The sequence below is a fragment of the Piliocolobus tephrosceles genome, chromosome 6 (assembly GCF_002776525.5).
Source record: "Piliocolobus tephrosceles isolate RC106 chromosome 6, ASM277652v3, whole genome shotgun sequence".
Taxonomy (NCBI): Eukaryota; Metazoa; Chordata; class Mammalia; order Primates; family Cercopithecidae; genus Piliocolobus; species Piliocolobus tephrosceles.
In genome coordinates this window covers 81,273,949-81,298,556 of record NC_045439.1, presented here as the reverse complement: position 1 = coordinate 81,298,556, position 24,608 = coordinate 81,273,949, and the positions used below count along the sequence as shown (strand labels likewise).

The 24,608-nt window shown below is 37.9% G+C and overlaps 1 non-coding gene across 1 annotated transcript; it reads right to left on the bottom strand.

Annotated features, from left to right (window-relative positions):
* Positions 1-15,471: 15,471 nt before the first annotated feature.
* LOC111552831 lies at positions 15,472-15,551 on the bottom strand. Its single transcript, XR_002734744.1, has one exon. It is a non-coding gene; the product is annotated as a small nucleolar RNA SNORD11 (small nucleolar RNA).
* Between the last annotated feature and the right edge of the window lie 9,057 nt (positions 15,552-24,608).

Here is a 24,608-nt window from a genome sequence, read left to right as displayed (position 1 = left end):
ATGTTCTCACTCATAGGTGGGAACTGAACAATGAGATCACTTGGACTCGGGAAGGTGAACATCACACACTGGGGTCTATCATGGGGTGGGGGGAGGGGGGAGGGATTGCACTAGGAGTTATACCTGATGTAAATGACGTGTTGATGGGTGCTGACGAGTTGATGGGTGCAGCACACCAACATGGCACAAGTATACATATGTAACAAACCTGCACGTTATGCACATGTACCCTAGAACTTAAAGTATAATATTAATAAAAAAAGAAAAAGAAAAAAAAAAAGCAAACACTTTTCAAAAGAAGACATACACAAAGCCAAGAGACATATTAAAAAAAATACTCAACATCACTAATCATCAGAGAAATGCAAATTAAAACCACAGTGAGATACCATCTTATACCAGTCAGAATGGTTATTATTAAATTTTTTTTAAAGCCGATTTTTTTCATGATATTGTGGAGAAAAGGGAACACTTATATATTGTTGGTGAGATTATACATTAATTCAGTCCCTGTGGAAAGCAGTTTGGAGATTCCTCAAAGAACGAAAAATAGAATTACCATTTGACCCAGCAATTGCATTACTGGGTAATATACCCAAGGAAAAATAAATCATCCTACCAAAAAGACACCTGCACTTGCATGTTTATTACAACACTATTCACAATAGCAAGGTCATGGAATCAACCTAGGTTCCATCAACAGTGGATTGGGTAAAGGAAATTTGCTGCGTATATGTCATGGAATACTATGCAACCATAAAAAGGAATGAAATCATGTCCTTTGCAGCAACATGGATGCAGCTGCAGGCCATTATTCTGACTGAATTAACACAGAAATAGAAAACAAAATACCACATGTTCTCACTTATGGTGCTAAAAATTGGGTACACCCAGACATAAAAATGGCAACAATAGGCAGTAGGGACTCTAAAAGGAAGGAGAGAGTGAGAGGAGAAGGGCTGAAAAACTCCCTATTGAGTACCATCTTCATTATTTGGGTGACATGTTCAATAGACCCCCAAACGTCAGCATCATGCACTATATCTCTGCAACAAACCTTCACGTGTTGTTTCAGTGACACCCTTTACAAATACTTATGAATGCAGTTTTTTTTTATAACAGATTTATTGAAATATTATATAATTCATGTACCATAAATACTCACCTTCTTAAGTTGTATAATTCAGTTTTTTGCACATTTACAGAGTTGTACCCTAACCATTATCTCATTTTAGAACTTTTTTTTTATCACATCCAAAAGAAATGTCATATCCATAGGCTATCACATGTCCATTCTTAGTACCCCCAATCCATGGAAACTGCTAATCTGTATTGTCTCTATGCCTTTGCCTATTCTAGACATTTCATATAGTAGAATACATGATGGAATTATATTAAATATAGAATATATATAAGAATTATGTAGAATTATATGATATATGGCCATTTGTGTCTGGCTTCTTTCTTAGCATAATGTTTTTAAGGTTCATCCATGTTATAGCATGTATCTGTATTGCATTTCTTTTTATGGTTAAATAATATTTTGTTGAATCAATATACCACATTTTATTCATTCATTTGTTGATAGACCTTTGGGTTTTACTTTTTGACCATTATAAATGGTGCTGCCAAGAAAATTTATTTATTTCTTCTTTGTCACTTGTGCTTTTGGTGTCACATCTAAGAACCCGTTGCCTAACCTAAGGCTATAAAGATTTACTCTTATGTTTTCTTATGATACTTTTATAAGTTTTAGATCTTAAATTTTGATCTGTGATCCATTTCCACTTAAGTTTTCTTGTGAGATCAGGTCCAGCTTTACTCGTTGACATACTTTTATCTAGCTGTTCCAGTTAGATGGATTTTTATCTAGCTGTTCCAGCACCATGGATGAACTGCTATGGCTCTACAGATGTGATTATATATTTAATGGTCACCATACCTGTTTGAGCACATACTTAGCCTTTACCAAATTCTTTCATAAGTTTTAGATTAAGTATACTATTTTCCAAGTGAAAGTTTATGAGAAACATGGATGGATTAATTTCTTGTATGTAACTTACGTGGCCTTGGAAATTGACATGAGAAATTTGGCCTTGTCTCCAATTAGGAAAGAAGACCCCTATTAAAATCCCAAAGGCTAATAATCTCTCTTTCAGCATTTGGTTCTCAAAGAATCAAACTAAGATATCTCCAGTGAGGGGACAGGACCTCTCAGTGGACAGGCATAGACATGGTCAAGCACAATTAGGAGCCCATCATCTCTGTGGCAGTCCCACTCAGAAGATGAAGAGGAGAGGAAGGCTCCAGCTATGCCTGTCCTGTTTCTCCTTCCAAAATCACCAAGAGTAAAGTGGAGGATTGGAGGGAGACCAGGATTGTAATACTAACACATAGTCTCTTGTATAAAAGGAAACATAAGAGGTAGAGAATAAGCATGCTCCCTAAACCATGTACCAAATACCTCAGGCAAGGTGGCAGGCTCTGGTACAGGTCTTAATTTTTTCCTGCCCACCTCTCCACTCCACCCAACCCATTACTCAGTCAGAACAATCTGACACCCATCTTGTTCACCTGTGATGTTCAGATGAGGACTTCCCACAAACCGCTGATGAAGAGTTAGGTTTTGTGTCCCCATCCAAATCTCACCTTGAATTATAATCCCCATAATCCCCTGGTCAAGGGAGTAGCACAGGTGGAGGTAACTGAATCATAGGGGTGGTTTTTCCCATGCTCTTCTCATGAAAGTGAGTGAGTTCTTACGAGATCTGATGGTTTTACAAGTGTTTGGTAGTTCCTTTGGTAATTCATTCTTCTTCCTGCCACCTCCTAAGGAAGGTGCCTTGCTTCTCCTTTACCTTCTGCCATAATTGTAAGTTTCCTGAGGCCTCCACAGCCAGGTTGAATTGTGGTCAATTAAAACTTTTTCCTTTATAAATTACCTAGTGTCGGGCAGTTTTTGTTGAGACGGAGTCTCTGTTACTCAGGCTGGAGTGCAGTGGCACAATCTCTGCTCACTGCAACCTCTGCCTCCTGGGTTCAAGCAATTCTCGTGCCTCAGCCTCCTGAGTAGCTGTGATTATAGGTGCATGCCATCACACCCAGCTAAATTTTGTATTTTTAATAGAGATGGGGTTTCACCGTGTAGGCCAGGCTGGTTTTGAACTCCTGATTTCAAATGAGCCGCCCACTTCAGCCTCACAAAGTGTGGGATTACAGGTGTGAGCCACCGCATCTGGCCTCAGACAGTTCTTTATAGTTGTTTTTACAGATGAATACACGTGCTATAATTGCTTCTTTATTGCAATGCTTTTTGTGCAAACAGTCACCTCAGGTGATGTGTTTCTTCTTTCCTTTCACCCAGTGACCAATTGACTTGTGATGTGCTCAAAGCAAAGGAGAACTTTGTTAGGAAACTTATTTTTTTCTTATACTACTGTAGGCAAAGAGGATATTATTGCTGACTTTTTGAACTAAATATACTCTAAATTTTGGACGATAATTCAATTTTTAGCTGAGAATTCACTTCTGGGACCTACGAAATGACATTTTTGGCTCTACTTTGTATGAAGAAAAAATAAATACTTCATTAACATTTGCAAGCAGTTTCTTTGCATCCACGGTCTGATGGAAATGACTTGGGAGCCAGAAAATGTGAAATGAATTTCTACCTCTATTATTGACTTTGTGTGTAATCTTAGAACTCTTAAGTTCCCTTAAGTTACTTCCTCTACCTGTAAAATGGGGACAATGATATTGTAGATATTTGCTTCATTGCAGTTTATTATATATGATTTTTTTAAAAAAACTCTTTCACTAGTGAGCAATTAAGTTGCTCAATTAAGTTACTTTCATATAAATACAATTTTTATGAGAAACTTATTCCTGAAAATTTGTTATAAATATTTGTTATAAATATTTGTATAAATATTTGTTATAAATATTATAAAATACAAATCACTCTTTTTCATTTTCAAAATGTTAATGTGTCCACATTAAAAATTATTGATTTCAGCACATAATAGCAATTGTTAAATTACATTTTTAGCAACTTGGCTTTCTCATAAATCAGATGTATTCTTATTTCCAAAATTTCAGTGCAAACCATTTTTAAATAATTTCTAGGTTGCAGCAGACTTTTGTTACATTTGATTTTGTGTTTGAGAATAGCATAATAACCAAGCCCACATAATAACATGATAGCCATTATGTAGTTCTACAGTGCAAAAACCCATTAAAACAGACACATTTGGAGGTGGTTTTAGGATCTCTAAATATTTTTTAATTCAAAAAATAAGCTATTTTATGCTTCTTTAGATAGCAAGCCCATTTCAACTAATGAAAAGATTCCAAGTTTGCACAAATTTTAAGAAACACATCTGTCATAAGACCAGAGCACACTCTACTCTCAAGTCATGAAATGAAAACATTTCAGATTGCTTGCTGGATCCTTGGGAGCAGGAGAGTCTCTTTAGATGCAGCATATAGCTCTAGTTCTTTCAAATCAACTTTCATTACAAGGATACCCAGTATATAAAAGAAAAGCTGTTCGTTATTTCCTCAACCATATTGTAGCATTTATGCATTGAAACTAAAGAGGTTTATTTTGGCTCCACTTTCATTTTATGATATTCAGAGATGGAGCGTATCACTGAGTTCTTTCATTCTGCATGTTCTTTTAGTTATGTTACTAGGTGGGTGTTAGGCTAACCTTGTTTTTGCAGAAATAATGGTAACAAGGCTACTCCAAGGGACTTCATTACCCTCACAAAGCAGCTCCCAGAGTAGATGACAGTCGAGTGGAGGCTATGTTGCTTGTTTAGCAGTTATTCTCAAATATAAAAACAGATTTATTATGGCCCTCCCATATTATTTAACTGGTTGTGGAGGTGATCCAGGAGTTTGAATTTAAAGAAAAAAAACCTCAACTCGCTTCCATTAATTAGCCTTCTCTTACCAGTAGCAGGAAAGTCAGCTCAATTCAGCCTCCATCCCGGACTTCCATCAGCCATAGAAGACCCAACCCCAGTCTCAGATCTACTCCACTCCAGCACTATAGCTGTAGCAGGAGTTTTCCTGCTCCTCCGCTTCTACCCTTTAATAGAAAATAAACTATGAATCCAAACCTTTGTATTATGTCTAGGGGCTATTACTACCTTATTTACGGTAATCTGTGCTATAACACAAAATGATATCAACAAAATCTTTTCAGGTGGTTCTGATATCAAGCCACATGTGAGAATTACTGCCTTAATTTCTTGAAGGCCTCCTAGATCCAGGGCCAGTGTCACTCTGTATAGTTTCTGTGTCACCCTGTAGTTCTAACATCAATGTTCTGAATGCCCAGTCTGGGCTTTATGTGAGCTTCTTTCCTACCTGGACATGGTACTTGTTCACAGTACCACGGTACTTGTTACTTGTATGCAGTACCATGGTACTCAGTACTTGTACACAGCTGTTGCTTGGTCTCTTCCTCTTCATTTGTGCTACAAATACCACATTTATTTATTTTTCCCAATTACGGCGTAACATGGAATAATTTGAGATTTAGGCCAGCATCCAAGTACTTAGTCCACGTATTAATTCTTTCAAAGTCTGTTAAGTATGTAATATTTATCCTGGCAGGCACATTTATTACATACATGAGAATGCAGAGGAGGAGACACCCAACCTCAGCAAATCTCTTCTACATCACACAGAGATGTTAAAGTGGGCATGGTAGAAAGGGGATAAAAATCAACTAAAAACCAAACACCATAACAATAAATGCAGGATGACAGAAAGGTATCATATTCATTCTTGATCCCTGGCAACCTCTTACACACATTCTTTATCCCCTTAACATCTTACCAGTATAGGTTGTACATATTCACCATTTAATGTTGTATTTCTTATTTTTTTTAAAAAGACTGTCACCTTCATTGTTGAAGGTTATTTCAAATTCCTAATTCAAAGGGCCTGGGAAATATTAACACTAAGCAGACATTTGAAGGTCATTCCTTAAAAACTACCAGATTGAGTAGCTCTAACTTCACTATGTTCTGCATCCTGCATATCATTATATTCTTGAGGATATTAACTGAAAATTATTTTGGATTTAAGTCATCCTTTTATGTCTTCAAAGTAGAATACTCATGTAGGAATCTTTTATTGTATAATTTTGTTTCTGCCATAATATGCCACTCTTCCTATTTTTTTTATCTTTGAGATAGGGTCTTTCTCTGTCACCCAAGCTGGACTGCAGCGTTGTAATCATGGCTCACTGAAGCCTGGAATTCAGTCCTGGGCTCAAGCAATCTTCCTACCTCAGCCTCCTGAAGAGCTGGGACTACAGCTGCAATTTTTTTTTTTTTTTTTACTTTTTTGTAGAGATAGGGGTTTTGCTATGTTGCCCATGCTGGTCTTGAATTCCTGGCCTCAAGAGATTCTCCCACTTTGGCTTTCCAAAGTGCTAGGATTATTGGCATGAACCACCATATCAGGCCCACTCTTCTTCTTAACTGTGTTGCCAACTGTACTGTTAACAATAGAGCTTGAGATTAAAGTGAAGTGTGAATATGATGACTACTGAATTGAAATTAAATTCTGGTTCAGTTAAGTTAGCTAATATATTGACAAAGCTCCTCACAATCTAGACTTTTGAGAGCTTGTTCAGCATCAGTCCCTCAGGGCTGAAAGTTGTCTGGTCAGCAGGTTGGCTGTGGGGAAAGTCTTCTTTTCTTTCCTTCTTGTAGATATGCCCCCGCTGAATTGAATGGCACTCCCTTTATTCCATGGATAATAAGATGTGCTTATCACAATAACTTATTGGAAATAAGCCACACATTCAAAACTAAAATTATAATTAAAGGAAAAAGGAGAAGAGAGCTTCTGCACACAGTGCCAGAAATTCAAGGGACAAATCCTTGGAGGACAGAGAGATCAGGATTCAGATTTGATGAGTAAATTTCCTGGGCTATGTGGCACCAGAAACATCATCTGACATACATCTTCCTTTGATTTCCACTTAGGTTTAATGGTTGAATAATCATGGCTCATAAGTTTATCTTTAATAACATTCACAGCAGAGTTTATTAGCAGATTCTGTAGGCTGCAGGGTTGTCATTTGCTGTTATAGTGATTGTCTGTTTTAAATATCACAGCTGTTGGTGTTTTTATTTATTTATTCATGATTTGATTCCTGCCTCTCCCACATCTCTGATGCTCAAAGGCAGGCTATTCTCTTTTGCTCTTTGAATTGTGAAAGACTGCTGTGACAGCCCCTAGCCTGGGCCGTGGAGTGTCACACAAGGTCCTATGGTACTGAACAAAAAGCCACATCTTCCTGAATCAGGCAGGGCTCTTTATGAGAGCGGAGCCTTCTGGTGGGGGGCTTTCTCTGTCAGTGAGTGGCGGGCATGAATGGAATCCTATCAGGGGCTCTGGGCCAGTGAAGACCCTTCTTCATGTGTTTCTTGGCCAGGAGAGTAGAACCAGGAGGAAAAATGCAAATGCCTAGGCCTTACTTTCCTATGCAAAATTAGATGCCACTGTGAATAAACATAGGCACCACTGTACTCTGCCGTTTCTAAATTCAGCTGGAAAGAGAACTTGGTCATTACACATGGCACCTTTCATTGAGTTGTTGGGGGACAGGCTTGCATTGAAGAGATGACGTTATTTCATTTGTCTTCAAAAAGGCCCTGTGAGGCAGGGTGTCTGTAGAGGGATACTATTTTATAAAGAAAAAATTAGGGGTTCAGCAAGCATTACTAGTCTGTGGATTTCTGATTTAGCTCTGTCATGAGACTGGTGTCCTCATATTCACAGCATGACCTGGAATGAGGCAGGGAAGGCTGCTGCTGCTAGGCAGCTGATCTGAGGAGTGTGGACAGGCCTCAGCTAGCAAAATCCTCCTGCTTTCCGCTGAGGAAACATGCTGTGCTCCCCAGATCCCCTGAGTAAATAAAACAGCACCCTGCCCTGATGGCTAAGAGGGATACAAAGTCTGCTCTTCCACAAATTAAGCTTGTAATATGCCTTCCCCAGACGGAGGGCAAGCGGTGACTTAAATTCACTTTGAAATGTTAATCACTAACCTCATTTAATTTCCTATGAGCAGGCTTGGATCCCTGAGAGGCCACTGGAAGCAGGGGGAAGAAATATGTAAAAGGAGAAGAATGAGGAAGGAATACAGGAGTCACCTGTCACCCATTTGTTAACCTTTCTAGGGACATATTTTGCTCACACATCCTGGAAGATACCTACCAGTTTCTTGCCAAGTTCAGCACAAAGGAGATTCAGGAGATCTCTGTAACTCCTGTTGCTTTGGGAAAAGGGATGCCACAGTCTGGAAGGAGGCAATAGTTCTCCCCTTTGCTACTGTTAACAGAGTTTGTCCTCCCTACCTTTAAGTAAGTGCTTTTGTACAGTAACAGTAAAAGCTAACATGCAATCATATTTCAGAAGTTGATGATGAGTGCTAAGGATTATGAAGCACTTTAATTTTGCTGTTGCTTTGCTAATATCTTTATAAAAATAACTAGTGCCAGAAAATGGTATCAATTACTAAGCAGAGACAACTCCAGGGCTTAGTATGGCAATCCTTTTCACTTGGCTGGCTCCGACTTACTCTCCAATGTAAGGCTGAAATCAGATAATGATATTTCTTTGAACAGGTGAGATACCCCCTCACAGCACCTGTCATAAATTAGTTTCAGTATCAGTATCAACATTCACACATGTATGTAGCTTAGTGGTTATCAAACTCTCTCCCCCCAAAACCCTAAGTCAGTAAGCTGGGTGTCAATGTTCTGAGGCTGAAATCAAATAATTAAGTCATTGTCAACATAATTTAAGTTTAATACATATCATGCTAATTTAACAAATGTGGTTTTTGTTTTAAGGTTTTTTTTTTTTGCCCATAAATTGTTATTAAGCCTTTGGCACTTGATGATGCTTGCCTGCTAATGAATATTGGCCAATATTTATCCATTTAAAGTATTTGTTGAATCCGTCTTAAAATTTTTTGGTTCTACTTTGATATATTTATCATCCAACCAATTTTCATCATGGCCACACCTACTACCTTGGTCTGAGCCACCAGATTATGGCAACCAACCCGAACAGGTCTCTTTACCGCTTCTGTGTTTGCCTCCACATAGTGTCCACGTGGCAGCCAGAGTGAGCCTGTAAAAATGTAGCTCAGATGATGTGGCTCTTGCTCGAAACTCTGCAGTGGCTCCCCATTTCGCTGTGGGGGGAAGCACAAGTCTTTATCACGGCTTACAAGGCCCTGCCTGGACTGACCATCCTGGCCTTGCCTACTCCCCTTCCTTGCACTCACAGTGCCCCAGGCACCTTGGTTTCCTGGCTGCTTTTTGACATGACAGGCAAGCTTGCATCCAGGGATAGTGCCTTATTCTTCTGCCTGGAATGTTTAGCACCCAGATATGTGCTTTATTGAAATCATTAGTTTTTCAAGTTTTTGCTGAAACCTCACATTGACAGTGCAACTGCTCTGCTTAATTCTACAACCTGTTTCTAACTCCCATCCCCCCTTATCCTGCTCTGCTTTTCTCCATTGCATCTATCACCTTCTAGCCTTTTAGCCTGCTAGAATTAGAATGTAAGTACTTTAAGAATGGGGATCTTAATCTTTCGTTTGCTAGATCTCATGATTTCCAGTAAGTGCTCCAGGAATATTTGTTGAATAAATGTCTATTATGTGCCAAAATCTATTCTCAAGATACAAGAATTAACAAGACATAGGTACTTGGTAATGGTTTAGTGAGGAAGACACACAATTAACAAGAGAATACAGGAAAACAGGATAACAAAATAGCAGATGCATAATAATGGCAAAAATTACTAGGAGACAATTGAACTAAATTTAATTTGTGTGTATGTGTGTGTGCGTGCACGTGCGTTACACTAATGGTTATAATCTCATTCTGCATCACATTGTTATATTTTCTACCGTTAAAATGGTTCCTCTAATGCAATTCAATACATCAGTATTCATTTTGGTCTCCAAGGACCACTGTGACTTTCAGGTGCTCCACCTCTGGGGAAATTTAGGAACTGCTATTTGATTGTGTGATTTTCAAAGAGCGTAAACATATATTTTTTTCACCTAATCCTCAGAACGACCTTCAAATGTAAGTATATGTGTTATCTTCTTTAAGATGTTTTTCTTCTTTTGACTTTGAAGCACTAAGTGACGGAGTTTAAGGTAATTTTGTAAGTTAGGAGACAGATTCCTATATGTTGCATTTGTTAGTGGCATGGCTGCTACCCTGTGTTCACTCTTTCTTCTTTTTTTCCCCCAATTTCAATCCACCATTACGGGTCTTTCTCTCAAGGTAAGAATAAATTCTGCAGTAATTGCTAGGAGTGGGAAAAGTGCATCTTAATAGAAACTTTTGTTTTCTTACTGAGCAGTCAGCTTGACCCTGGATATTAGATCATCATCTCTTTCAATTCCATGGACGTTTATTCTATAAGTAGTGAGTAATAGGCATGGCCTAAATATTTGTAGGAGATACAAAGATGAATAAAACAACATTCTTATTTCAAGGGTTTGTTGTCGAGGAGAGGTGCTGATGTCAATCTGTAGTAGCGGTGAAATGCACTGTGTGTGCAGGGTCCGTGTGTGTGTGTGTGTGTGTGTGTGTGTGTGCGCGCATGCACATGTGTGCACATGTTCAATATTTAAGTAGACTTTTCATTTTAGAATATATTTAGATTTATAGAATAGTTGTGAAGATAGTACTGAGACTTTCAATATACCCTACACCCAATTTTTTTCTTAATTTTTTTTCCTCTGTTCCCAACTCATCCAAAATACCAAATTACATTTAGTGATCATATCTTTTTAGGCCCCTCTTGGCTGTGACAGTTTCTTAAATTTTTCTTGTTTTTAATGACCTTGACAGTTTTGAGGATTAATGGTCAGATATTTTGAAAAATGCCTCCTAAGTGTGATTTGCATAATGTTTTTCTCATGAGGAGACTGAGGTTATGGGTTTTGGGGAAGAAGACCAAACAGGTAAAGTGACATTTTCATCACATCAAGTGTACATGCTATCAGCATGACCTATCACTATTGATGTCAACTTTGATCATCTGAGGTCGTACTTTCAGATTTTTCCACTGTAGTCCATATGATACACAATATTCAATCCACTGAATATTTGCATATAGAAGATTTCCTTCTGTTAAGTTAAAAAAAGTAGCTGACTCCAGTTGGAAATTTTAGTTAGGGGATTTATAATTTTTTCCTTTGTAATTATGTGATGAATACATTTAATGCACAATTTGAGTAATCTTTGATTGCATTTTTAATTATTTTCTTATTATAGTATCTATGTCAAGCTTATGGTATCTGTGTCAAGGTGGGCTGAATTATATGCTCCAAAATCACAGAGCTTACTGTCTTCCTGTCTTCCCTATTTGAAAACTAAGGCAAGTAGACCGAAGTCTCTGAAAGAATACAATATGACGTACTGTTCTTCCACCTATAAGATTCCATGAGTCTGATTTTTGGCTACTCTTAGTTTTTTAAAAATGGATTATCATATTTTATACAACTAGGTATATGTACAAATAAGACATACATATTCCTTAATGTGCATAATACCAACTTAGGGTAGGACCCTACACAAATTAATTAAAATTTAAATATCCTTAGAAACTGAATAAATTATTAAGCTTGATATTGCAATTGACATGTAAAGTATAATTCATTAAGGAAGAATTTAAAAAACATTTTGGGGTAGGCAAATAGAACTTGAATGCAAGCTTATGTGATTCTTTCAGTCAAGTTTTATATAAACATATAAGGCCTAAAATATGAGGTAACAGTCAATAACACATGTCCGCCATTCAATCCAATCTCTAAAAGGCAGGCTTTGGAAATATGAAGTGATTCCTCCAGCATAGTTCATGTTGCTTTAGTCTTGACTGCTATTGGCATGAGACTCATTTTAACCCTATTATTGATCTAAGAAATAGAGAATTTGGATGGGATCCAGAGGAAATGAGATAAAACAACAACAACAAAAGCAATTAGAGGGTTGACTGGGAAACAGAACTTACTGAGTTTGCAGCAGTCTGAGGAGATAATTAATGGCAACTTCTAACTCTGTAGGTGAGATTATGGTATAAGTAACTGTGTGTAACTTACTTCTGCATCCACCTAGGAAGAGGCACACTTACATGAGTATGGATTTGCTTTGGTCATTGAAAAGATATTATGGGTTATGAAAGAGCTGCCATTTGTTATCAACTCTAGGATGCATCATAGCCAGGAGAAGAAAGGCTCACAGCTTGCTAGGAGAGGTTCCTGAAATGGATGGAATTGCAGAATAGAATAGTGGGTGGGCAGGAAATGATCTCTGCCTCCCGGCCCCGAAAGTTTTAGTTGGCACCCCAACTAATGATGAAACCATCTGTTCATGAAAAACAAACCTCCCAATACTGAGCTTCACCCCACCCTACTTAGCCCTTTATAATTTGTTTTGGGGCTATTGAATATGGACCATTGTACTCTGTTTTTCTGTGCTGGTGATTGAGTGATTTGCTTCTTATTACTGTGCATTAGCAGGAATTGATTGGAGACGCTTCACTTTGTTTATAAAGACAGCTTCTGTGAATTGCCAGCGTAGTGCTTTCAGCTCATGTAATATACAAAATATGTATTTCTGTAAGTCACACTGATTTAGAACGTTCTTCCACGGTTCTCCAGTATAACAAGTTACTCCTTGGGTGAATGTTAAACTCTTTTAGGAACTTCTTTTGATCACTGGATCAATAATTTCCTGTTTGAAAAAAATAATACCTTGATGTATATTATGTAATAAGGTCAAGTTGGTGAGTTATACAGATAGGAAAATTGGGAGAGGGGTATTGTTCATTCCTTCTTAAGAATCTAGGATGTAGTATTATGTGGATAAAATAATGGTGCTAAAAATGCAGATTTTCTTAAAAGTCAGGAAACCTCTTTTTATTGAGATCAGCATAGGCACAGCCCTTTTCATGATCTCTGGGTTTTCTCATTGCGCTCTGACTCCAACCATGACTCCTCCATTCAGACCATTCTCAGACTCTGCTTCTGTTTGTTTTCTCCAGCAAATTTTTGCCCAATTTGTCTCATGGATTCTTCTTTTGAAACAACATAGTGAGGTGTTTGAAAAAATTTTCTTGCATGAAAGGGTTACTGCACAAGGTCAAGCATGCAAAACACAAGAGTATCAGTATCAGAAATACGCGTAGCTTGCTATAAGAATATGGCCTTGGGCTGGGCGCGGTGGCTCAAGCCTGTAATCCCAGCACTTTGGGAGGCCGAGACGGGTGGATCACGAGGTCAGGAGATCGAGACCATCCTGGCTAACCCGGTGAAACCCTGTCTCTACTAAAAAATACAAAAAACTAGCCAGGCGAGGTGGCGGGCACCTGTAGTCCCAGCTACTCGGGAGGCTGAGGCAGGAGAATGGTGTAAACCCGGGAGGCGGAGCTTGCAGTGAGCTGAGATCTGGCCACTGCACTCCAGCCTGGGCGACAGAGCGAGACTCCGTCTCAAAAAAATAAAAATAAAAAGAATATGGCCTTGGAATTGCTAGATTGCTATCTCATAACTCATCATATGTGCTTACTGATATTAAGTTATGGGGATTTTTAAAAGGAGGATGTCAATATATTGGATTCAGTATACTTCATCAGAGTTAAGGACTGAATTTGGGGGCGAATTGGGCTGAGAGGTCTGGGACAATATGCTGTACATAAGACTGCTTCTTCACACTTGTCCCATGCACCTTAGAACTTTTTGGTAGAAAAGCCACATAGTATATGATAATTTAGGACGGTGATTTTATTGGGTTAAATCATAACTAAATTATTCAGTTACTTGAGGCTGCATAATCATTGAGCTATATCCCTTGGTAATGTTCCTTTAGACTCTCTGGGAGTAACCAAATTTTGAATAATATGCTATCATACCACTTTTAAGAAACATGTTGTATGCCATCCTTGATGACCGGTTAGAAATGTCTCAGAGAATATTGTTAGTGTACATTTCATTAATTATTTTACTTCAAACATGATGAAAGTGTCTTTATATTTCAGATGATATATAAAACAAAACCAGATGTAATATGGAATTCAGAGCCGTGAAGGAGTTATGAAGGGTATCTGAAGTTTATCATTTAAATTACCAAGTATTTGTAAAGCTACTGCATTTAAAATATGTTAAACGTTTTTGTAGAACCCTTCAGGCATTTGGTATCAGAGAAAGCCGGTTTAAAATATTCAGATGTTGAAAATGGAAGTACTAGTTATTCCATAGCTACCACTCAGAGTCTCACTGCATAATTATACGAGAGTTGTTGTATGTTCCCTAGAGGATCCAAGTCAGCCATGTAATCGCATCTCTAAATTTATTTCTCACAGTCCTGTTGGCTATGGGGGCTTTAGGTAATCACCTATTTGTTTATAGTATCATGCTAGACATACAGCCATAGCATTTCTGTAAGGACTATTGGTATTTCTTCTGAGTTTTGGGTTTGCCAAGCAAATAAATATAGATACTTTTTCCTCTTCCCACAAGCTGCATCTGTAATTCAGATAAATTATCAACAGGTGCATAGTGATAGCTTTACAACACTTCATGGTCCAAATGAATGGATATGGTTATAACCACAGTTAACTGAGACTGGTGTTAGAACCCACACTTCCTCATACTTTCAAATTTTATAAACACAACAAAAAACTACATGTTAAAATGACAAGTTATATTCATGAACCAATTTATAATGAATAGTGATACTGTTCCAGGGGAAAGACTAGAACAAAATAAAGATACCCAAATATTAATTGTTAATCTTATTAATTGTCTGTTGATAATCACTATTTAAAATAATTTTGGTTTTACCTGATATTGGGTGAAATTAAGCCTGAAAATTTTCTGAGAGTATAATGCCATTTTGCGAAGATGTAGCTCTGATACTTCAGGGCTTCTGCATGGTGTTCTTACTCTTCTAATCATCTCGCTATGTAAATTGTTTCATTCTTTATATGCTTTTGCTTCTCCAGGGAAACTATAATGCAGATTTCCCAACTTGCATCCTCTGATTGTGGTAAAGTATAAAGTGAGAGGAAATGCTAAAACATGCTGTTTTCCAAACAGGTTATATTCAGTTTGATGCCATTAATCCTGTCTCAGGTCACCCCTCAAAGCCCTGGGCTCAAGCAAGCCTCCTGCTTCAACTTTCCAAGTAGCTGGGACTAAAGATGTGTGCTACCACACTTGGATAGTTTTTATGTTTTATTTTTGCAGAGACGAGGTCTTGTTGTATTGCCCAGACTGGTCTTAAACTCCTGACCTCAAGCGATCCTCCTGTCTCAGCCTTCCAAAGCACTGGGATTTTAGGAATGAGCTACCATGCTGGGCCTTCAGGTTTCCATTGTTCTTTTGTTAAAATTTTTTTTACACAAATGTCTCAGAAGAGATGGTGACTAAAGATGCCTTCATTATCCAAAAGGAAATCAGGCAAATAAAAATCATAGTTGAATCAGGACCCTATTCTTAAGAGCCAGTCTTATTGTGTGTGAGATAAATTTCTAGCCAAAGAAAGTGAATTTCTCTTCTTCATAATACATTCATTTGTTATTTATTTTAATTTTTTTCTTTTTCAACTTTTCTTTTGGATTCAGGGGGTACATATGCAGGTTTGGTATACGGGTATATTGCATGATACTGAGGTTAGGGGTGTGAATGATCCTGTTACCCAGGTACTGAGCATAGTACCCAACAGTGAGTTTTTTAACCCTTCCCTCCCTCCCCCTTCTATGAGTCCCTATATTTAGTGTTGCTATATTTATGTCCATGAATACTTATGGCTAGCGCCCATTGTAAGTGAGAACCTGTGGTATTTGAGTTTCTGTTCCTGCATTAATTTGCTTAGGATAATGGCCTCCAGCTGCATCCATGTTGCTCCAAAGGACAAAAATTCATTCTTTTTCTAGCCCTGCATAGTATTCCATGGTGCATATGTACTATATTTTCTTTATCCAGTTCATTGTTGATGGGCACCTAGTTTGATTCCATGACTTTGCTATTGTGAATAGCGCTGCAGTGAACGTTTGCATGCATGTATCTTTAGGGTAGAATGATTTCTATTCCTAGAAATCATTAGTAATGGGATTGCTGGGTCCGATGGTAGTTCTGTTTTAAGTGGTTGGAGAAATCTTCACATTGCTTTCCACAGTAGTTGAACTAATTAACATTCTCACCAAGAATGTATGTGTTCCCTTTTCTCTATAGCCTCACCAACATCTGTTGGTTTTTGACTTTTTTAAAATGGTCATTCTGACTACTGTGAGACGGTATCTTGTGGTACTTGTTTGCATTTCTCTGAGGATTAGTGATGATGAGCATATTTTTCATATGTTTGTTGGCCACTGGCATGTCTCCTTTCGAGAAATTTCTGTTCATGTCTTCTGCCCATTTTTTTTAATGGGGTTGTTTTTTGCTTGTTATTTTGTTTAAGTTCCTAATAGATTCTAGGTATTAGACCTCTGTTAGATGCGCTGTTGACAAATATTTTCTCCCATTCTGTAGGTTGTCTGTTTACTGTGTTGATAATTTCTTTTGCTGTGCAGCTCTTTAATTAAGTCCCACTTGTCCATTTTTGTTTTTGCTGCAATTCCTTTTGAAAAGTTAATCATAAATTCTTTCCCAAGGCTGCTGTCCAGAATGGTGTTTCCTAGGTTTTCTTCTCGGATTCTTGTACTTTGAGGTCTTACATTTAAATATTTAAGTTGTTTCGAGGTGGTTTTTATATTTGGTGAAAGGAAGGGGTTGTTTTAGTCATTTGCGTATGGCTAGCCAGCTATCGCAGCACCATTTATTGAACAGGAAGTCCTTTCCCCATTGCTTATTTGTGCCGACTTTGTCAAAGATTAGATGGCTGTAAGTGTGGCTTTATTTCTGGGTTCTCTGTCCTGTTTTATTGGTTTATATTTCTGTTTTTGTATGTCCATTTTTGTTTCTGTTATGTTACCTATTAGTACAGTTTGAAGTCAGGTAGTATAATGCCTCTGCCGTTGTTCTTTTTGCTTAGAATTGCTATGGCTATTTAGGCTTTTTGGTGCCATATGAATTTTTTAGAATAGTTTTTTACAATTCTGTGAAAAAAATGACTGGTAGTTTGGTAGGAATAGCATTGAATTTTTAGATTGCTTTGGGCAGCATGGCCATTTTAATGATATTGATTCTTACAATTCATATGGAGTGTTTTTCCATTTGTTTGTATCATCTTTTTCACAGTACATTTATGATCAGCAAATGAAATTTGTTTTTCCATCATATTTCTTACTTCAGGGCCTATTTCAAACCCTACCTATGTCCTGAATACTTCTCTGATAAGTCTGGCGTAGCAAATTCCCTTTTCTGAAGTTGTACAAATATTTTCCGCTATGGATTTGGGATCCCGACTACTAGCAGTACTCTGCTTTCTCTGTGAATCCTTGAATATGCATATGGAAGTTGAGAGTTGAAAGATGATTTTTATGTTGAAAGAATTCCTGGGTGGGGCCTCCCAGGCTGGGATTCCAGCCACCCTCCCCCTGGGCTCTTGCAGGGTAGCAGCTCTGCACTTCCCTGGGATGAGGCTTTCAGAGTAAGCAGGCAGGCCACTACTTTTACTGCAGCCCTCACTCCTGTTGCCCTTAGGCTTGGAAGAGAGTTCAGTGATTAGGAACTAATGTGAACCTCTAGGACATTATAGTTACCTTATGGAAAAGCAGCCAGACTATTCTCCACATGGATCTCCAAACCTGCTACTCCTCCCCGGACAGTGCCTCTTGACTTGGGTTTCCAGCACGGCTACCCTGCCTTCTCCTGAACACTTCAGTTGGTGGTGGCTGCTCTGCCTTTATCCCAGAGACAACCCACAGCCCCTCTGCCATTGCAGCTGCAGCGGCACCATCCTTGCTGCCCTTGGGCTAGGGGAGAAATAAAGGCCCTGGTTGCTATGGTGGCACCTCCAGCACACCACAGCCACCATATGGAGAGGAGCCCAAGCGCTCTTCCCAATGAGCCCCTATCCCCCACTCTACACAAGACAGGACCCCAGCTCAGAACCACAGAACAGCTGCCCCACCCTCAGATGAGGATTTCCACTGGTAGTGGCTCTGTCTTTCTCTGGAGTGGTACTCTCAGAGGCAACCAACAGGTCCTCTGCCATTGCTATGGCAGCAGATCTGCCTCTGTTGCCCTTGACTAGGGAAGGAACAAAGAGACTGAGGGCTTTATTCGTGCTTCCATTATGCCATAGTCACCATAAGGAAAGGAGCCCAGTCTCTTCTCCCATAAGCCCTCGACTACTTGCTCTTCACCAAGTGGGGTCCCCAGCTCTCGCCAGCAACATAGCTACCCCACATCCTGGCTGAATATTGTCGGTAGCAGTGGCTCTATGTTTGTCTGAGGTGGAGCTCCCATAGGCAACTGAAAGTCCCTCTGTACTGGTATTGCCCTTGCTGCCCTCAGACTGGGGAAGGAACAAAGACCCTGAGTGCTTTATCCATACCTCTGGCAAGCTGCAGCTGCCCTAAGAAGAAGAGGCTAGTCTGTCTCCCCCATGAGTCCCCCTGCTTATTAGTAGGCAAGTCCTCCCTCCCCACCATCTTGGGTCCACAACACAGCTGCCCTACCTGTAGGTTGATGGCACTGATTGGTAGCAGCCGTTAATTTCTCTGGGCTGGAACCCCAGGAGACAAGTGAAAGACCGTCTGCCACAGTCACTACAAAACACTCTTCCCCTGCTGCCTCCAAGTTGGAGAGAAAACCTAAAGCCTAAGCATACCCCTGGATACTGGCGTGCAGCACAAAAGTGCCAAGCCAAGATCTGCAGCCGGCACTTGAATGAGAAAGGAGTCTCCACTTTCAGAACATTGAGACAGAGCATGGCTGCAGCCCTGAGGAAATACAGAAGAGCCATATGGCTAAGCAAAAACCTACCTACTGGTAATTACAATTAAGTGCCATCTACTCTTCACAGCCTAAATGTCAGCACTAAAAATATTTTGTTAGTATAGTCCCCTTTGAAACAAAGGACAAGAATTCAGCTACAAAGACCCTGCACAAAGCCTTGCGCTTCTGAAAACCTACAGAAAAGAAGTCAACTGACCGTACTCAAATTTCACCACAGTTAAAGGAACACTACCCACACAAATGAGAAAGGACCAGCTCAAGAATTCTGGCAACTCAAACAGCCAGAATGTCAGAATGTCTTCTTTCCTCCCAATGACTATATTAGTTCCCCAGCAAGGGTTTTTAACCAGGCCGAAATGGCTGAAATGACAGAAATAGAATTCAGAATATGGATAGGAACAAAGATCCTTGAGATTCAGAAGAAAGTCAAAACCCAATCCAATGAATCTAAAAATTACAATAAAATGATGCACAATCTGAGAGATGAAATGACCATTATAAGAAATAACCAAACTGATCTGATAGAGAATTTTATAATACAACTGGAAGTATTAATAGCAGGATAGATGAAATTGAGGAAAGATTCTTAGAGCTCAAAGACTGGATCTCTGATCTAAGTCAGACAAAAATAAAGAAAAAAGAAATTTAAAATAATGAACAAAACTTCTGGAAAATATGAGATTATATAAAGAGACCAAATCTACAACTCAGTAATATCACTGAAAGATGATGAAACAAAGTTGTAAAACATACTTGAGGATATTATTTGTGAAAATTTGCCCAACCTCACTAGAGAGGCCAACACTGAAATTCATGAAATACAGAGAACCTCTGTGAGATACTGTGTAAGATCATCCCCAAGACATGTAGTCATCAGATTCTCCAAGGTTGAAATGAAATGTTAAATACAGCTACACATGAGGAGCAGGTCACCTACAAAGGGAACCCCATGAGGCTGCAGAAGATCTTTCAGCAGAAACCCTATAAGCCAGAAGAGATTGGGCCTATATTCAGTGTTGTTAAAAAAAAAAAAAAAAAAAAATTCTAACCAAGAATTTCATATTCAGCTAAATTAAGCTTCTTAAGTGAAGGAGAAATAAGATCCTCTTCAGGCAAGCAAATGCTAAGGGAATTTGTTACCACCAGACCTGACTTACAAGAGATCTTGAATGGTGTGCTAAATATGGATAGGAAAGACTGATATTAGTCATTACCAAAACACACTTAAGTACATAGACCATTGACACTATGTAGGAACCACACAAACAAGTCTACATAATAACCAGCTAACAAGATGACAGGATCAAATCCACACATATGAATATTAACCTTGTAAGTAAATTAGCTAAATACCGAATTAAAAGACACAGAGTGTCAAGTTGGATAAGTAAGCGAGACCCAGTGGTGTGCTGTCTTCAAGAGAACCTTTTCCCATGCATTGACACGAATAGAGAATAGGCTCAAAGTAAAGAGATAGTAAATAATCTACCAAGCAAATGAAAAACAGGAAATGAAAAACAGGAAAAAAAACAAGGGTTGCTGTTCTAATTTCAGACAAAACAGACTTTAAACCAACAAAGACCAAAAAGACAATGAAAGGGCATTTCACAGTGGTAAAGGGTTCAATTCAACAAGAAGACCTAATTATTCTCAATTTATATACACCCAAAACAGGAGCACCCAAATTCATGAAGCAAGTTCTTAGAGATCTATAAAGAGACTTAGGTAACCACACAATAATAGTAGGACTCTTCACCCCACCGAAAGTACTAGATAGATCATCAAAGGAGAAAACTAACAAAGATATTCAGGACCTTAACTTGACACTTGACCAATTGAACCTAAAAGACATCTACAGAACTCTTCACTGCAAACAGCAGAATATACATTCTTCTCATCTGCACATGGCACATACTCTAAAATTGACCACACAAGTGGCCATAACACAATTTTCATCAAATTCAAAGAAAATTGAAATCATACCAATCACACTCTGAGACCACAGTGCAATAAAAATAGAAATCAATACTAAGAAAATTGCTCAAAACCATAAAATTACATGGAAATTAAACAACCTGCTCCCGATTAACTTTTGGGTTAACAGATGAGAACAAAGATGCAATATACCAGAATCTCTGGGACACAGTCAAAATAGTGTTAAAAGGGAATTTTATAGTACTAAATGCCCATATCAAAAAGTTAGAAAGATCTCAAATTTACAACCTAACATCACACCTAGAGGAACCAGAGAAACAAGACAAAACCAATCCTAAGGCTAGCGATAGAAAAGAAATAACCAAATCAGAGATGAATTGATAGAAATTGAGATGCAAAAATCAAACAAAAGATCAGTGAATCCAGGAGCTGTTTATTTTTTAAAGAACAAATAAGACAGACCACTAGCTAGATTAATAAAGGAAAAAAGACGATCTGAATAAACACAATCAGAGATGACAAAGAGGACATTACCACTGATGTTACAGAAATAAAACATCCTGAGAGACTACTACAAACACCTCTCTGCACACAAGCTAGAAAACCTAGAAGAAAGGGATACATTCTTGCAAACCTACAATATCCCAAGAGTGAACCAGGAAGAAACTGAATCTCTGAACAGATCAGTAATGAGTCCTGAAGTTGAAACAGTAATAAAAAGCCTACCATCCAGAAAAAGGCCAGGATGAAATCACAGCCAAATTCTACCAGATAGATGAAGAGGAGTTGGCACCATTTCTACCGAAACTATTCAAAAAAATTGAGGAAGAGGAATTCCTTCCTAATTCATTCTATGAGGCCAGCATAATTCTGACACCAAAACCTGGCAGAGACACAAAGAAAGAAAGGAAACTTCAGGCCAATATTGTTGATGAGCATAGATGCAAAATAAATACTTGCAAACTCAATTCAGGAGCACTTCAACAAGCTAATCCACCATGATCACATAGGCATTACCCTGGGATGCAAGTTTGGTTCAATAAACACAAATCAATAAATGTGATTCATCACATAAACAGAACTAAAACAAAAATCACTTGATCATCTGAATAGATGTAGAAAGGTTTCCATAAAATTCAACATCCTTTCATATATAAAAACCCTTATCAAATTGGCATTGAAGAAACATATTTCAAAATAAGAAGAGCCATCTATGAAAAACCCACAGCCAATATCATACCAAATAGGCAAAAGCTGAAACATTCCCCTCCAAAACCAGAACAACACAAGAATGCCCTCTCTCACCACTACTATTCCACATAGTCCTGGAAGTCCTAACTGGAGCTATCAAGCAGGAGAAAGATAAAAGTCATCCAAATAGGAAGAGAGGAAGTTAAACTATGCCTGTTTGCAGATTATATGATTCTATACCTAGAAAACCTGATAGTCTCTGCCTTAAGCTCCTAGATCTGATAAACAACTTCAGCAACATTTCAGGATACAAAATCCATCTGTAACAATTAGTAGCATTCCTATACATCAACAGCATCTACACGGTGAGTGAAATCAAGAACACAATCTCATTCACAATAACCATGAAAAGAATAAAATACTTAGGAATGTAGCTATCCAGAAAGGTGAAAGATCTCTACAATGAGAATTACAAAACACTGTTCAAATAGAGAGGACACAAACAAATGGAAAAACAAGCAATGCAGAAAGGACACCCTATCAATAAATGGTGGTAGGATAACTGGTTAGTCATATGTAGAAATAGAAATTGGAGCCCTTTCTTACACCACATTCGAAACTCGATTTGAGATGGATTAAAGCTTAAATATAAAACCTAAAACTGTGAAAATCCTGGAAGATAGTCTAGAAAATACTATTCTGGACACAGCCCTGGCAAAGATTTCTTGATAAACACACCAACTCAATTGCAACAAAACCAAAAATTGACCAATGGGACCTAATTAAAGAGCTTCAACAAAGGAAACTATCAACAGACAGCCTACTAAATTGGAGAAATTATTTGCAAACTATGCATCCAATAAGGATCACTATCTAGAATTTGTGAGGAACTTAAATTAACAAGTGAAAACAAATAAACCCATTAAAAAAGTGGGTAAAGGACATAAACAGAAACTTTACAAAATAAGACATACAGGTAGCCAACAAGCATTTGAAAAAATGTTCAACATCACTAATCATTAGAAATATAAACCAAAACCACAATGAGATACTGTCTCAACAGTCAGAATGGTTACTAAAAAGTCAAAAAATAATAGATGCTGGTGAGGTTCAGGGAAAGGAAATACTTATAAACTGCTGGTAGGAATGCAACTTAGTTCAACCATTGTCACAAGTAGTGTGGTGATTTCTCAGATAATTTAAAAGAGTTACCATTCCAACCAGCAATCCCTTATGAACCATTATACCATAAATATACATGCATGAGTATGTTCATCGCAGCACTATTCAAAATAGCAAATACATGGAATCAATCTACACGTTCATCAGCGGTAGACTGGATAAAAAAAAAGTGGTATATATACATCATGGAATATCATGTGGGCATAAGAAAGTACAATATCATTTTCTTTGCTGCAACATGGATGCAGCTAGAGGCTAGTACACCAAGTGAATTAACACAGGAACAGAAACCAAATACCACATGTTCATATTTATTAGAGGGAGCTAAACATTGAGAACACATTGACACAAAGATAGAAATAGACACTGGGACCTACTTGAGGGTGGACGGTGGGAGGAGGGAAAGCATTGAAAAACTACTTGGCAGGTACTATGCTTATTACCTGGATGATAAAGTAATCTGTACACTAAACCCCTGTGATATGCAATTTACCTATTTAACAAACCTGCCCATGTACCCCGAACCTAAAAGTTAAAAGAATATGATGAAGTTTTGCCAACTACATTATAAAACCTCATTACACCTATATTAACTTCCATGTGAAATAACGCACTATTTCTTTTACATTCTTTGTTATAGGCCAATAGATAAAATGAAAGCATATCATCCATCAATGTTAGATCAAACTTTGTGAAACAGTGATCTTGGGACTCTGTGAGACACCAAAGAACCAACCTGACTGATGTATGTATATGTATATACATATATGTATAGATACATATGTATGCATATAATGTACATATACATATATGTACATATATGTATATAGACACCCGTGTATATATATGTGTACATGTTGGTACGTGTGTGTGTATATATGTACCAACACACATTTATGTAATATAAACAATGAACCAGTAAAATTCAAATCAACAATTTTGTGTGATACTGTTTTGTTGATCTCCACTCAAAAGCCAGATATATCATATATACGTAAATTTCAACATACCAACATATACACACGTTTCAATTTCAACTTACCAACACACATATGTGTATGTGTATATACACATGTATATATGTACATATACATATATACTTGTATATATACATGTATATACATATATATGTATGTATATATACATAGATACATATGTATGTATATACATGTATGCATGTTAAGTTGAAGTCGGCATATATGTATATCATATCTGGGTTTTGAGTGGAGATCAACAAAATAGTATCTATCACACAAATTAATTTGAATTTTACTGGCTCATTGTTTATATTTATTATATGTGTGTGTTGGTAAGTTGAATTTTGGCAAGC